This window comes from Arvicola amphibius, chromosome 5 (assembly GCF_903992535.2).
Source record: "Arvicola amphibius chromosome 5, mArvAmp1.2, whole genome shotgun sequence".
In the NCBI taxonomy this organism is placed as follows: domain Eukaryota; kingdom Metazoa; phylum Chordata; class Mammalia; order Rodentia; family Cricetidae; genus Arvicola; species Arvicola amphibius.
Window position 1 is genome coordinate 119,567,843 of NC_052051.1, and position 14,218 is coordinate 119,582,060.

Genomic DNA, 14,218 nt, shown 5'->3' on the forward strand with positions numbered 1-14,218 from the left:
GCTCATTTGAGCCCAAACTTCGGATGTCTTCACAGGATCGGATTTACTCTGATCTTGGGCAGCAACTTAGGCGAGGGGTTTGCTCTCATAACTGTGATGTGGTACACCGCTCCACAGGACTGGCTGAGAAGAGTTAAGGAGGGAGGACGCCTGCGCCTGGTACGCGGGAGATTATAACACGTGGGAGCTGGGGCTGTCGCTTTTCTTATGCTCCCAGATAACAGTCTTCCAGGAATCGTGTCTCAAAGGAAGCTCTGCTGCCCTCAGTTTAGGCACAAGCCGGGTCAGATGCATTGATCTTTTAGAGTAGGGTCCTTCCTGTGGCTCAGCTGCTTAGACATTATGAGCGCTCGGCTCTGTTCTTAGCTGTGAGACAGTGAATATCTTCTAGGATAAGCATCAGCGTTCCTTGACTAAACACCGTTTTATCCATTTGGATATCCATGGGTACAGCCAATGCCTTTCCTGTTGCTTAGTACAGTTCCCTAAAACCCATCGGATGGCCCCTGGTGAGGGGATGAGAAGCAGATGAAACCATCTGATGAACATGCACAGGCAGCTGGTGTGGGAAATATTTTTCCCCCTATCATCCATAAGAAATCTTGCAAGCGGTAAAATAAAAACAAAGAACCAACCACAGATTTCTTATTATGTGCAGTTGCTTTGAAAAACATGTCTGCTGAGCTTCTCACAGCCATCCGGATTGCTTTTCACATCACTAGTCTCAAGCAAACAAAAGCTCTTTCCACAATTAGTGGGAGGGTGCTCACAAAGCAAAAAAGCTCTTCCTGAGCCCAAAAGAGAAGATTTTTTTAAAAAAATCCTGCAGCCTGTAGACTTAATGTCTCTGAGTGAAAACTGTAACACACCTGTACTGAAAATATACTCAAACCATGTATCTGGGGAACATCATGGTAAGGATATGGGGTACTGCCATATGGTTACTGATTCACTGGGAGAGATGCATGGCCAACGGGCTCGCCCACTGGACAGCACCCATGCCAGATGCTTCTTGGACTGCACCAGTATCCACTCTCCAGACAACTGTTTGAACTGGGCAATATTCACTTCCATTTGCCAATAAGAAAATCAATATTCACGTAACTGAGGCTGAGTTACCAGATTCTTTTCCAAACGCTGTTAGGTGCTCAGAGCCAGGATTGGATAGAACAATATTACCCAAGGGTCGTGCTTACGAATGTAGCATGATGACCCCTACCTCCCCTTGTTTAGAGTACACCATGGTAGAGTACTGGAGTATGTGTGTTTGGTGCTCACTTAAGTACTAAGCATTGTTGAAGTGCGGTGGAGACACAGGCAATGGGCTTGGACTGAAGGTGGAGAAAGAGAGTTGGAGCTGAACTGGATTCTCAAAGAGCATTTTGGAGACTCAACAGGAGTTGGCCAAGTAAAGAACACGAGGAAAAGGGAATCCTGTGGGTTAAAGGAAGCAGTAATCACATATTCACAGAGGGTCAGGCTCTTGGGGTTGCCGGTATCTTAGTCCAGCTATCTGTAACAATCAAGAAACACATGGGACAGATGATTTAAATCCATGGCTGTCTGTCTTCTATATGGATAACATTTCGGTTTACTTACATTCTGCCTTATTTCACAAAGGGTTTGAGGTAAAATTCATTACACGGTTTTAATGCAATGACCTTCCTAATTAAGTTTTTCTCAGCACTGTCGTGCTCATCTCTGTATTCCCTGAGCCATATGCAGGGAGACATAAATAAGAGTTGAATTGAATTTGTACACTCTGAGTTTGCTGCAAGTGGTTAGCAGGGGCAATGGGTCCCAGAAGCTCAGTGGGCGGCTGGGGAAAGCTGGGCCGACACTCTGAATTGCTTAGGCTGGGCCGGCACAATTTGTTGCTTCACAGATGCCTCAGATTACAGGACATCTATTACTTTGTGTGTTTTTAAGAGAAAAAAGATCCCAAAGTTTGTCTGCAATGACTCGATAAAGCTATAATCATCTGCATGATACAATCTCACTTCAGATACAGGAAATGTGAAAAAGATGTGTCTACATAGAATGTGCATGGTAGTGACGGACTCTCACCCCGAATAGCAAGAAGACCCTGGGTGGAGAAAATGAGTCCTTCTAACTTCCTATTGCCAGTTTTCCCTCTTAGCGTAAACCTCAAAGATACTACAAATGCCGAGCCAGCATTTTGTCTCCTGGACCTGAGCCTAAGGAAATAATCGTCCAAGTTTATGAGAGCCATTGCAGAGCGGTTGACACAGTCAGAACAGAATCCCCAAAGACACCTGAATTGTCTCCATGACATGCCTCACGTGAGAGCCATACAGCAGCATGAGGCAACAGTATAGAAATGCTTACTTAGATGGAAAATGCTTTCCATGTGATGTTTGTAAAAATCAGTTGAGGCATTGGCTATCAGATAAAATTGTAGCTAAGAATGGAAGTCTGTTTACAGAGGGAAAATGTTTGAATTATATATAGCAAAATGTTAGTAAACATTTTGGATGAAGGGATTTTAGCCAAACTTTTCCTTTGTGTTCTCGGGGTTTAAAGAGAAAAATCTAACACTGCTTAGCTGCAGGCTTTTAAATAGATGGTATGCCCACAGACAATGGACCGGTCACCTGGACATAGAAACTCCATCTCTGAAAGCACTTCTTGAGACTTTTCTGTTTTTCAGATGAGCCAGGCCAGCCTTCAGCTAGTCCCAGGGCCCTTGTGAGAGGAGTGTGGGAAAAATTGATTGCCTATTGGGAGTAGGGCTTCGTCACCTGGAACATTTCCTGAAAAGCTGATGCTTGAAATGAGCAAACAAATACCTCAGGCTACAACTATGCCGGGAGACTTGGAAACTAGAAAATTATGATGTAGTCTCGGGCCCTGAGAAGGGAAGGACCCCAAAGTCAAAGAGGCAAAGCCCAGGTCCTACAGGTGACAGCAAGCTTAGGCCTAAGCCTTTACCATGACTGAGACCATAATTCTCTCTCTAAGCACTGCATTTGACAAATTTAGGACTTGTGTATTTTCCAGGTTGTTTATAATTCTTTGTAAGTTATGTCATTCCCTAAAATACACATCACTGGAGCGAAGAACTCATTTTAAAGACAAAAGTTCCATTTTGACCGTATTTATTTATAAAGTAAATGTCCTCCCAGCTTACATAGCAGACACTGAGTGTTGAAGGCCGATCCTGCTGACTGGAAATGGCTGTAACTGTGCATAGCGTCTCCCCAGCACAATGACTGATACTGTGATTTTTTTCTAGTATTGCCTTATACCTCTTTACTTGTAGCATAAGGAAAACAAGCATTTCTTGTGTTGCCCAACACCAAATATCTAATACTTCCTTAATTTAGAGTCCAGTTCCCATCAAAGTTTTAGGTTGTGATCACATTTAATTGACTTACAGAGTTAAGTTTCTCTTTGCTTTCCATCAGCTCTGCAAGATTTAAGCCCCCTGTAATCTTCGACAAAGCTATAGCCTACCATGCTGCCCTCTATTATCTACCTAGCAATCGTTCACCTTGCTATTTCTCCATCACATAGGACAGTTGTAACCCGAAAAAGTAAAATATAAGGGGCTGTAGAGATTTCTCAGCAGTTAAGAGCACTTGCTGCTTCTGTTGAGGACCTGAGTTCAGTTCCCAGCACCCACATGGGATGGTCACAACCACCTGTGACTTCAGCTCCAGGGGTTGTGATACCTGACGTTGGCCTGTGTAGGCACTTCCCTATCCCACACACACGGTACTCACTCGCACACCCATACACACATAAATTAAATAAAGTGAAAATGTCAAATGCAGATTTTGGCTGCCATGGAAACGTTTGACAAGGAGATGTTTTTGCACATAAGGTTCAAGGGTACTCTAGTCTCACATCACTTTCCCCATTTTCTGTATGATAGCACACATTGATCTGTCCCCCCTGTGCTGGCTTACATAACTGCTGGTTTCAGTGCCCCACACTCCTGTCAACAGATCTAGATTAGTGTGACTAAAATATCCCATCTCCTTAGCCAGGATAATTAACTCAAGCATGGACACCTAATCCAGATCCAACCACCAGACAATTCTCAGAAGTATGTGAAATCAAGACCAAGAAAGGAGACTTTCTCTCCCTTTACATGTTGCAATGAGAATGCAAGTCAGGAACTAAAGCTGCCTGCTCTGGCTGGACTCGAGGGAGCCCATCTGCAGAAAGGGAAATGGGCCGCCACCCAAGAAGAGCAAAGCGAACGTGGAACGTCACAGTAGAAAAGTTCAGGGAGTCCTTAGGGACCATAGACCGCTCCTCAACTTCTGATTCCTAGTAAATCCCTTTGTTTTGGTGGAAGCTTGTTGAGCTGTGTTTCTATCATTTCGAAGTGCCCACATTCTTGGGTAATCTGGGTTCTTTGCTTACCTCCCAAGTCATCATGGGTACATAACAAGCTCTAGAGGCATGCAGAGTTAGCAGGGCAACATGGAATTTTCTGCAACGAGGCAGCTAATTAGGTTGTTGTTTTACGTTAAAGCACAGTAACTCTAAGTAACATGATGTCTTTTGCTCAGTGCCTATTCTCTGTAAGCTGCAGCCTTCCCATAGCGAACACCTTGCTTCCTAGTTGCTTTCCCCTAATGTTAAGAACCTGCCCCGAAGTAGCATTGTATATTCATTCCTGATACAACCCTGTCCTTCATTTTGTCTCGCTGAGGACCTAACACAGTCAGAAGGCACTGGGTTTTCAGAGCCCTGTTTTCTTGGTTCTTAAGGTTCTCACAGACCACTTAGAAAGAAAATGAACGTGAAGTTACACGAGACGCGACCCGACTGTACAGAAATCCAGGCTTACTTCAGAAGGCAGCTGGAACACAGGACACTCCTCCCCCCAGCACTCCTTCCTCCCAAACAAATGCCATATGTCTGTTCACGACGCATCCTGGCTCGCTGCTATGTGCTTGACCTTCGGTACTGAAAAGATGCCAGAACACTTGGGACCTCGTTTTCTCTTCAGCTCATTGCTACAACCGTATTTAATATGGTTGGGAGGAAAAACGAAAACGATGACAAGCAGGCCTGGGATTCTTCCAAGCAGTCCCTTGGCGAGACAAATCTCTGGATGTGTCATGGCATTTGTGAGGGTTCACAGAGGGAAGTCCATTGAGGCTTTGGGAAATGAGGCTTAGGTTGCCTGCAAGAGTGTTTGGATCGCCCTCTATATAGACTTTTGCAGAGGTAACCAAGAAGTAGGACCCACTTCCTTCTTTCTCCTCGTCCCATAATTCAATGCCAGAAATTTGTCTTGCAGGCAGAACAATCTATAGTGGGGCCTGTGGCTCTAATGGCAGCGCGAGAGAATGGTGAATCTTAACTCTATTTGAATTGTAAATAAAATGTCCTCAAAAATGAAAACATATTCTTATGTTGGTTTTCTCAGGATGGCACAGGAGAGGACTCACAATGTGGAACTTAGAGAAACTCTCACAGTTCAAGAAGCTACAGATCCAAGTTAGAGGAGGTAACGAGGCCTCAATGGAGGAAGCATGTCACTGGGGGCATGCAGTGAAGAGTACAGCTCCTCCCCAGATCCTTCCTCTTGCTCTGCTCTGTGGATGCCAATATTCGAGCACTTTTCCTCAGTCACATGATTCCTTTGTGATGCCCTTGTCTTGTATTGAGTCTCAAAGCAATAGAGCTGCCCACCATGTACTGAGAACCTTGAAGGTGAGCCCCAAGAAGTTCCCTCCTGTTCTCTCAGGCAGTTTGTAACAGCAATAGAAGGCTGGCTGCCACAACCCAGAATTCCTCTGTCTCTTCTAACTTCTGGATCTGCTGGCATCCCTTGGCTTGAACACGCACCATTCCAGTCTCTGCTCTTCCCACGTTTTCTCTCTTACAGGCACACCAGCCATGCTGGATTAGGGGCTGCCCTCATCCAGTACGACCTCATTTGATTTGATAATATCTGTAGACTCCACTTTTAAGATCCTATTCTGAGGCATTGAGGGTTAGGACTCGAACATATGTCCCTTGGGGACATGCTGTAACCAATAGCAGTTGCATTGCTACCCCTGGTTTATCGATCATAAATGTTTACTGTAAAAATTATAAAGAAGAAAGTAAAGCCATTCAGATTTCTCCTGCCAAAAAGGTCATGCTAACAGAATTTCTTTGCAAGAATTTCTAAAGATAATTTTTTTCTTTTGTTTCTCTTAGGAAATCAAATTCTAGAATACAGATATTTGGAAATGTGTGTCATTTCCTCCAGATGATAATAAATTATGCTATGGTTATTCTCTCTCTCTCTCTCTCTCTCTCTCTCTCTCTCTCTCTCTCTCTCTCTCTCTCTCTCTCTCTCTCTTTCTCTTTCTCCTTTCCTCTCTTCTATTATACTGGGGCAACTACCTACTTCAGATAAATGGTTGTAGACAATACAAAAGATATTTCCACCAATCATTTTTCACCAATAGCATGTGAGCATTCTAGTTTTCCTTGTAGTTCAAAAATAACAATAAGATATGGAACTTTAAAACAAAATTTAGGAAAGTCTATAAGTATGTTCTCCCAGGAATTCTAAATCTTTGTTCTTCACCATTCTTAAGCAATGCATATATATATATATATATATATATATATATATATATATATCCATATTTTTGTTTAACAGCTTCATAATTTTATTTTTATAATGGGTTAGAGTTGAGGATTAGACTCGGGGTCTTGTGTTTAATGTGTTCATCTTTAATCCTGACTCTAGAAGGCTGTGGGTGGGGTGTGGAATTGTAATCCAGAGAGCCTGTTAGAATCCTTTTTTCACTTCTTCATTCTGAACATCTGGAGGGAGTGGAACTCTGAATGGGAAATTTACTGTGTTTCCAGTTCACCTTTCCAATGGATTGTGTTTCTCTAATAAAGAGCTTTCTATTAACTCACAGAACAAGCCACTCTCCAAAAGCCTTCAGGAGAGCAAGCCTGAGCTCCCGGGCAGTACACAGCCTTTCAGCTTCAGTGTGCAGAGTTAATTGAATTTCTGCACATTCTTGCTAAAACTACATCCCTGTTCTGCTTCTGAAAACAGACTATGGATTTCTAGAAAATAAATGACATTGTGGGGTTAATCTTGACTCCACTCTCATCTGTTTCAAGTGCAGGACTGATAAACGCGGGTCTTCCCAGAGTCAGTCATCCGCTCACTTGCAAACCGTCTCAGAGCTTATTATCGTGGACTCTGAGTTAAGACCACTTTGGAGAGTTGGTAACTACAAGTTTGATTTTTTTTTTTTTTAAAAAAAGGAGTATATAGCATAAGCACAGACTGGAGTATCTTTTCCCCAGAGAAAATCTGTAAGGACTCATGAGTGGTTCCAAATCATACAATGTCTTCAGACAAAACGAAAACAGTATCCCCAAACATCTTCCCTCGACCTCCCAGAGACAAGAGGCTGGGGAACCCTAGCTCCCCAAATGCACCAATCTTCACACAGTGTCCTTTTGGTCAGTGAGTGATTCTACACCAACATATGTTCAAAGAGAGGCAGCCCCAGCGCCTTGTCTTTGGTGGTGACAGTTCATACCAGTGACTTGCTATTTAGCTTTAGAGAGCAGCATCCTTATCTCTTTAAATAGGCAAATGAATACAAATTAAAGTTTTAATCTCAGGCTGAAACATCAATGGTATTTTCACTACAAGGAGTTTCATAATGGTCTCATTACTGCTCCTAAGTGCAACACACTGAGGCGTTTAAATAGCTGAACTGCTGCTTATATATTCTTTGAGAACAGGTATCCAGGTAACCATGGCAATTGTGTCTCCAGGCAGGATGGTGGCGGGGTGGGAAACTATTTCATTAATTGAAGGGAAGAGATTGAAAAGAGGTTGTGAGCTGTAGATCAGAGTTGGGGGGGAGGAAGGGGGAAAGACAGGTTTCACAATCTTGTTTTATTCTGATTATCAAATTATGTAACCCAGAGAAACTCAAAATGATTTGAAAGGTTTGGAGAAATTACAAGATTAAATGACTGTGCCATTCTTAGCCTTTCTGCATTATTATCAAGGTTGACCTGTACCAGATTTTATTCAGCTGGGCTTTTATATGGTTTGTTCGAAACTTGATGCATCTCTTGAGAAGACAGAATTGTGGCTGGTGACCCAAAGGAAGAACAGGATGACCCACATCAGTAAGAGAGCTGTGTGAATGCAATTGAAAACCTATTTATTTCCAGTCAGTAGAAACTGGAAACACTGTTTCTTTCAGAAAAGTTCGTTTTCAACCCCACTTCCCTGCCTTCATGACCGTTGATATTATCTTTCCTTCCTTCCTTCCTTCCTTCCTTCCTTCCTTCCTTCCTTCCTTCCTTCCTTCCTTCCCTTCCCTTCCCTTCTCTCCCCTCCCATCCTCTGTCTTCTTCCCTCCTTCCCTCCCTCTCCTCCATTCCTTCCCTCTATCCCTCCTCTCCTCTCTCTTTTCTTTCAACCAAAGGTGAGGAGATATTGGAAGAAAAGTGATACGGTGAAAAAAAGTGGTCAAGGCTGGGTTCTTAGAAGAGACTCAACTTTGCTTTCATTTAAGGGGTGCTGCAAACTGGTACAGGGTGAGCATCTGTGGTTTCACCAGATGTGCCCATGTAACTTGGGGCTTTGACTTTCTGATAAAAACTCTTCTAGTAGACAGTGTAGGATTCGTGAAAACCCAATTGCCCCCAAATGATCTGGTTTCTAAGTCAGGTGGGCCATATTTGTGGAATCTTTTTCAAATCAGGCCAATACACAGCACTGTAGTACTAGGTGACTCCCTGACTCCCGAAGACTACTCGCGTCGGTGCTCCCTGGACAATGTGCCATGAAGTTAATGCAGGTAGAAAAAGAGACAGATAATACCAGGGGAAACCACTACTAAACAAGGAAGCCAGGACTTGGATATCTTTTATGGATTCACTCTTCAAAGAGTAAATCCACTTCTATTCAATCACTGGGGCAGGCAACATTATTTACAGAATCGAGGCAAGCAACCTAAAACTGGGTGGATAATTATTAATCAAATGGATTTCATTTTAAAACAAACATTTCTTTTCTGCCAAACAGATTTTTGTTTTGGAGAGTGACTAACTCTGAAGAGCAGGGCCAGAAATTGCCGTCTGCGTTACAATAGCTCTTTGGGTGCTGTCCAAGTGCAACATGTTCACTACCTTGCTCTGCCTTGCAACCCAGAGGCTCTTAGTTACAAGGAGCTGCAGCTGCTGCTCAGGGGCTGTGCTTCCAGGCTGCACCACCTGCAGAGATAGTGGGAAATGGAGGGACAGAGAGACCTGTTTCCTTAAGGTGCGGAGGGCAATGGGACAGGCATTCTTAGCTCTAATATAGAGAGCATGGCTTTCCACTGTGTATACATGAGACTGAAGACTAGGAAGGGAGGTGACACTTGCCTGTGCTGGATCTCTGGGATAGCAAGGTGTTGAGTGGGCCTCTGCTGGTAATGCTTAACCTAGACAAATATTAGCACTGTGCAATGAATGAGGGGTGGCCAGAAGGCTGAGTGAGTGAAATTTCTCACAAATAGTCTGCTAAGGGTTTATTTATTTATTTATTTATTTAGTGTCTATGTGTGTGTCTGCATCAGTTCATATGCAATACCTATGGGGCATGCACCGGAAGAGGGTATCAGATCCCAAGGAACTGGAATTATGCGGTTGTGAGCCGCCTTATGGGTGCTCAGAGACGAACCCAGGTGCTCTGCAAGAGCGTACATGCTTTTAACCATGGAGCCGTTTTCCAGCTCCTAACCATTTAGTGTTTGAGCCAACCCTGCTATTAGTCACATGGACTCTATAAAGTGATTCATCGAGAACCTTTTTTGCCCCTGTGTTCCATTTCCTAGGCTGTAGCCACTTAAGCAACAACCTTCCATAAAAAGAACATACAATTAACTAGTAGCTAGCATAGCAGAGAGCCCCGCAGTGCACATTTCAGCTTTTTGCTTGCTCTACTAGAGACAGAGATAAATGCCTTTTCCTTGCTCTCAAAAGTGTCCGTGAAGAATTTTACTTGCAGTGTGACAGTGAGTGATGCTCGAATCCATGGCAATTAGTTTTTTCCTTTCTAGTTTTGTGACGTAAGTACTCAACTTATATTCTGGTAGACATTTCCCATTTCAGAATCATATAATTGGTTACTTTTCAGACCCTGAGTCTGTTGCTTAGTCTTGGTGCATCTGACGACCATAGGTTTCCGCTGCAGGCTGGGAGGATTTTTATGGCCTGGAATCACATCAGAGCTGCAAGATCAAGGGATTAGGGTTTGTCACTGCATGTGACTGGATGGAGAATAGTATGGAGTCTATGAAACCATCCCTAGTTCCGATTTGCATTGTAAATGAAGATGCCAGCCAGAGGTCCTGAGGAAGTAACACAAATCAAACATGGCATCGCTACTACGAATGCTCAATTCATGCCAGAGGAGGCCACCGCCATCGGAGAGCACTGTTTCCATCTGAACAATTGCAGACTTTGGCACTTCCCTCTAAAGTGGCTGCTGGTGGGATGGAGATCAGGCTGGTGGAGGATCTGTTGGGGAAACACTCATCCAGAGAGTTACAAACGAAGGAGAACCAGCAGGATTCTCTTCAGCTTGGACTTCAATATGACTAAATAGAGGTCCACACAAGGTCTTGTACAAAGGCTCATCATTTGAGAGCAAATACTCCATATGATGCCAAAGCCTGGGTTTTTCAGAAGCCGAACTCCTACTCTGGTGTGCATTCCTTTGACTTCTGCCTCTTGTTTATAACCTCTCCTGTGGCAGCACGTCTATGTGGGCTGGGTCTGTTCTTTGCACGCTTTGTGACTACTTCATGGTTTCCAAAGGCAGAGCATGTGATTTAGGTTGAGCCAATCAGTGCTTCCCAAACTCTGACCACACACCGGAATGTGACTGACATCTGTCAATGAAGTCCATTTCTGCTTCTGAAATTGGGGCAAAATGAATTTCTTGGTTGCTGATCTCAGAACTCTGCATGTGAGATGACAGGCTCAGGGGTGTAGCAAGAGAGAAGAGCCAACAGACAGAAGCCAAGGTGTGGGAGCAGATGAAAGGCATAGAATGCCAAACTAAGATGTGGTCCAAAGCCTTGTCCCCTTCTGCACGAGGCCAGCAGGCTCCAACTCTAATGAGGCAATACATCCTTCTTGCTACTCTAGTTTGTTTGGACAGGGCTCTCGGCAAGAGATCTGATGGCTCCCTCCCTGCACCTTTTCCAGCATCTTTTAGCATCTAAATATCTCTCTCTCAGTGGAACCACTAAACGAATATTACCGACCCACATAAGTTATGTTCTGGATTCTCACCTCTAGGATACCACCCGTTTGCTAGGAATGCCCTTACCCTTCTCTTTTCCTCATGGCCGAATAACACTTAACATCCTTCATAGTTAGCAATACCTGCTCTCGGAGGTGTCATTAATGCTCTTCCTGTATTCTCTACAAGGCAAAACTGAAAAGATCCCTGCTTGTATTGTGATGACCTTTCCCGTAATCTGTAGAACCTTAATTCATCATGAGAATTCTTTAAAGACTGTGCATCTCCCAAAGTCTAGGAGCACTTCATGATGGGGGCCTATGAGTTTCACTATATGCAGGGGTGGGGTACATTTTTAGGGCACCGTCTTTATACCTACGGTCTATGTGTTTTAATATTTGTTCTGCTCCTTCTAAGGGTGCAAGACTTAAATATATCATATGCTCTTCATTGTGTCTTTGCTTTTAATCTGTAAAATGAGGTGTACCACTAATACCTAATTTACAGACATCTTGGGGTGAAATGACTTAATTGGTGTGAAGTATTAGAATAGCATAGTGTTTTCATCCATATTAGCACTTAGCATTATATTTCTAACTCGAATGCATGTCATTAAAGAGATATCAGAAATTGTATAACTATGAGAAGGCAGCATGTAGTCTGCAAGTCTTATATAGTAAGTAGGGGAGAAAAAGAAAGCAATGGTGCAATCCTTATGATTTTATTTTCTTAAATTTATATGTCATGGTGAGAAATCATACGGTATCAAGGGACTCTGGGCTGCTGCTGTTTCATGGAGGCTTCGTTCAGTCCTACTTCTGGTACAAACACATTTATTGGAATGCCATTGTGTGTAGTTCTGGGAACTGGAATTGATTGAAATAACTCCACCTTCAAGAGGCTCATGATTTGGTAGGCGAGTTGGGCAAGTATATAAATGAAATTGAGTGGATACGCAGCTCATGCTAGCTGTGGGGCATGGAGGGTTGCACCTGAAGCTGCCTCACATCCACAGTTGAAGAATTAGAGGCACAGACTCCTGGGTCCCCTGCTGGAGCTTCTGAAAAACCAGGTCTGGGACTATTGACAGTACTTGTAAAAGATCTGTATGAGTTAGCTCTACGGTGTTTAGCATCATCTAGGAGATGTGCCTCTGGGTCTCTTTCCAGAGAGGATTAACTGAGGCAGGAAGGCATAACCTCAGAGAAGATGGCACATGGCAGTAGGCAGCCCAGGTAGAAAGAGTCTGGAGAGAATGCAGTGCTACCTGCATTCGTTGCTTCTGGACTGAGTGTCTGTGCTGCCGCCACCACTGCCGCTGCCGCTGCAGCCACCATTGCCATCCTCTAGGGACAGCAGATTCCACCTTGTTTAGCTTTCCCATTGAAACGGAATGCCAGAGACTTTCAGGGAATCTTCTAGGCCTTCAATACCAATTTGAACTATTGGCACCACTGGGTTCAAGGACTGGGTTCTTTGCCTCTGTAGAACATGGGTGGCTACTGCTAGACTTCAAAGCCCCTATGGTATAGATAATCTAAAAACCCCCTTTAATAATCTACCTTACATATACACAAATGCATTCTTATCCAATACACACAAACTATAAAGGATAAAGAAGTTTAAATACCTGAAAGAAAGAATTTGAAAACCTCTTAATGTCATTCTATTGATCTGGTCCTGTGAGAACTCTGCCTACTATGGGTGGTTTCTGGCATAGAACACAGGGCGATGGCCTGTCTGGATGAGTTAAGGAAGGCTGCCTGGTGTAGGGGATATTGTACTATAGTCCTATGGGTAACTAGGGCTCTGCTAACCTTTGACAGGAGCATGACAATGAAGCTTCAAGAACAGATCTTTTGGTGCTATTGTCCAGGACGGAACATAATTCCTGGCAGTTTTACCCGCTGATTTGAGAGCATGTGACATCATTTCTTGATTCTGTTTTTTTTTTTTTTTTTTCAGTTCCAACCCAGCTGCACAGTGAGTCCTCTGGGAAGCAGTGGTGTGGTAGGAGATGTTAGGATCATTCTCCCAAGCACAGGTCTGGTCGGACTGAGGCAAACATCAGCACTGTTTTGTTTGTGTCTGCAGTGCTGGGGAACAGCACAATGCCTCATGTGTGCCAGGTAAGTGCTCTCCCACTGAACCATGCCCACAGCCCCAAACCTCAGTTCTTTACAAAGCTCCCAGGTGACGGCAAACATGTAACAAAAGAATTGCTAGTTAGACAATGCATGGTGTCCTCAAAAGACCCCAGGTACTGGCCCTAGCATCAGATGTCATATGCCTCTCTGTGGGGGTGGGTCCTATGCCTTAGAAAAGCCAAGAGAGGCTGAGTCTCTTGCTTGAGAAACAACCAGAAGGTATGATCCAAGTGATGATATATTCCAGAGGCTTGCAATCAACAAGGTAATGCGTTTTGAATGCAAAGCAGAACAGAGCAACACAGGTATGCCATCCACTCAGTAATTAACAGATGTACCACATCACACGTATTTTATTCTCATACCAAAATATTTAGGCAGAGAGGGGGACATCGCAGTGCCTGGCACTATCATGGCACCCTGGCTCTGTCATTCTGTGTTTGCATGAAACCACATAGAGATGAGCCTGAGCGTCCTAACGTAAGCTTCTTCGAGCTCCAGAGGCACAGGAAAATGGCCACTATCTCAGGCTCCTACTCACCAGCTTGGCAGCTCTTCAAATTAAATCCAGGGCTATTTTTAAAAACTGGGACTCTAGACTCAGACCCCACATTGACTTAATATTCATGGTTCAACCCTGGCACTCGAGATTCACTGAAGCATAGGGTCTTTAGAACTTTGGTGATATTTGAGTTTCTAGAAGCAATTTTTGCCTACCCGAGGAGCTGAGCATCCTATGGTCTTTAGTGATTTTCCACAGGAGTCATTGAACAACCCATTTTCTTTGTTTCTGTTTTTTTTTTTAAAT

General features: G+C 43.7%; 1 protein-coding gene across 1 annotated transcript in view; it reads right to left on the bottom strand.

Moving 5' to 3' along the window:
- Positions 1-14,218, bottom strand: part of Ppp2r2b (protein phosphatase 2 regulatory subunit Bbeta) — a 382,372-nt gene that overhangs the window by 291,241 nt on the left and 76,913 nt on the right. The window lies entirely within an intron of this gene.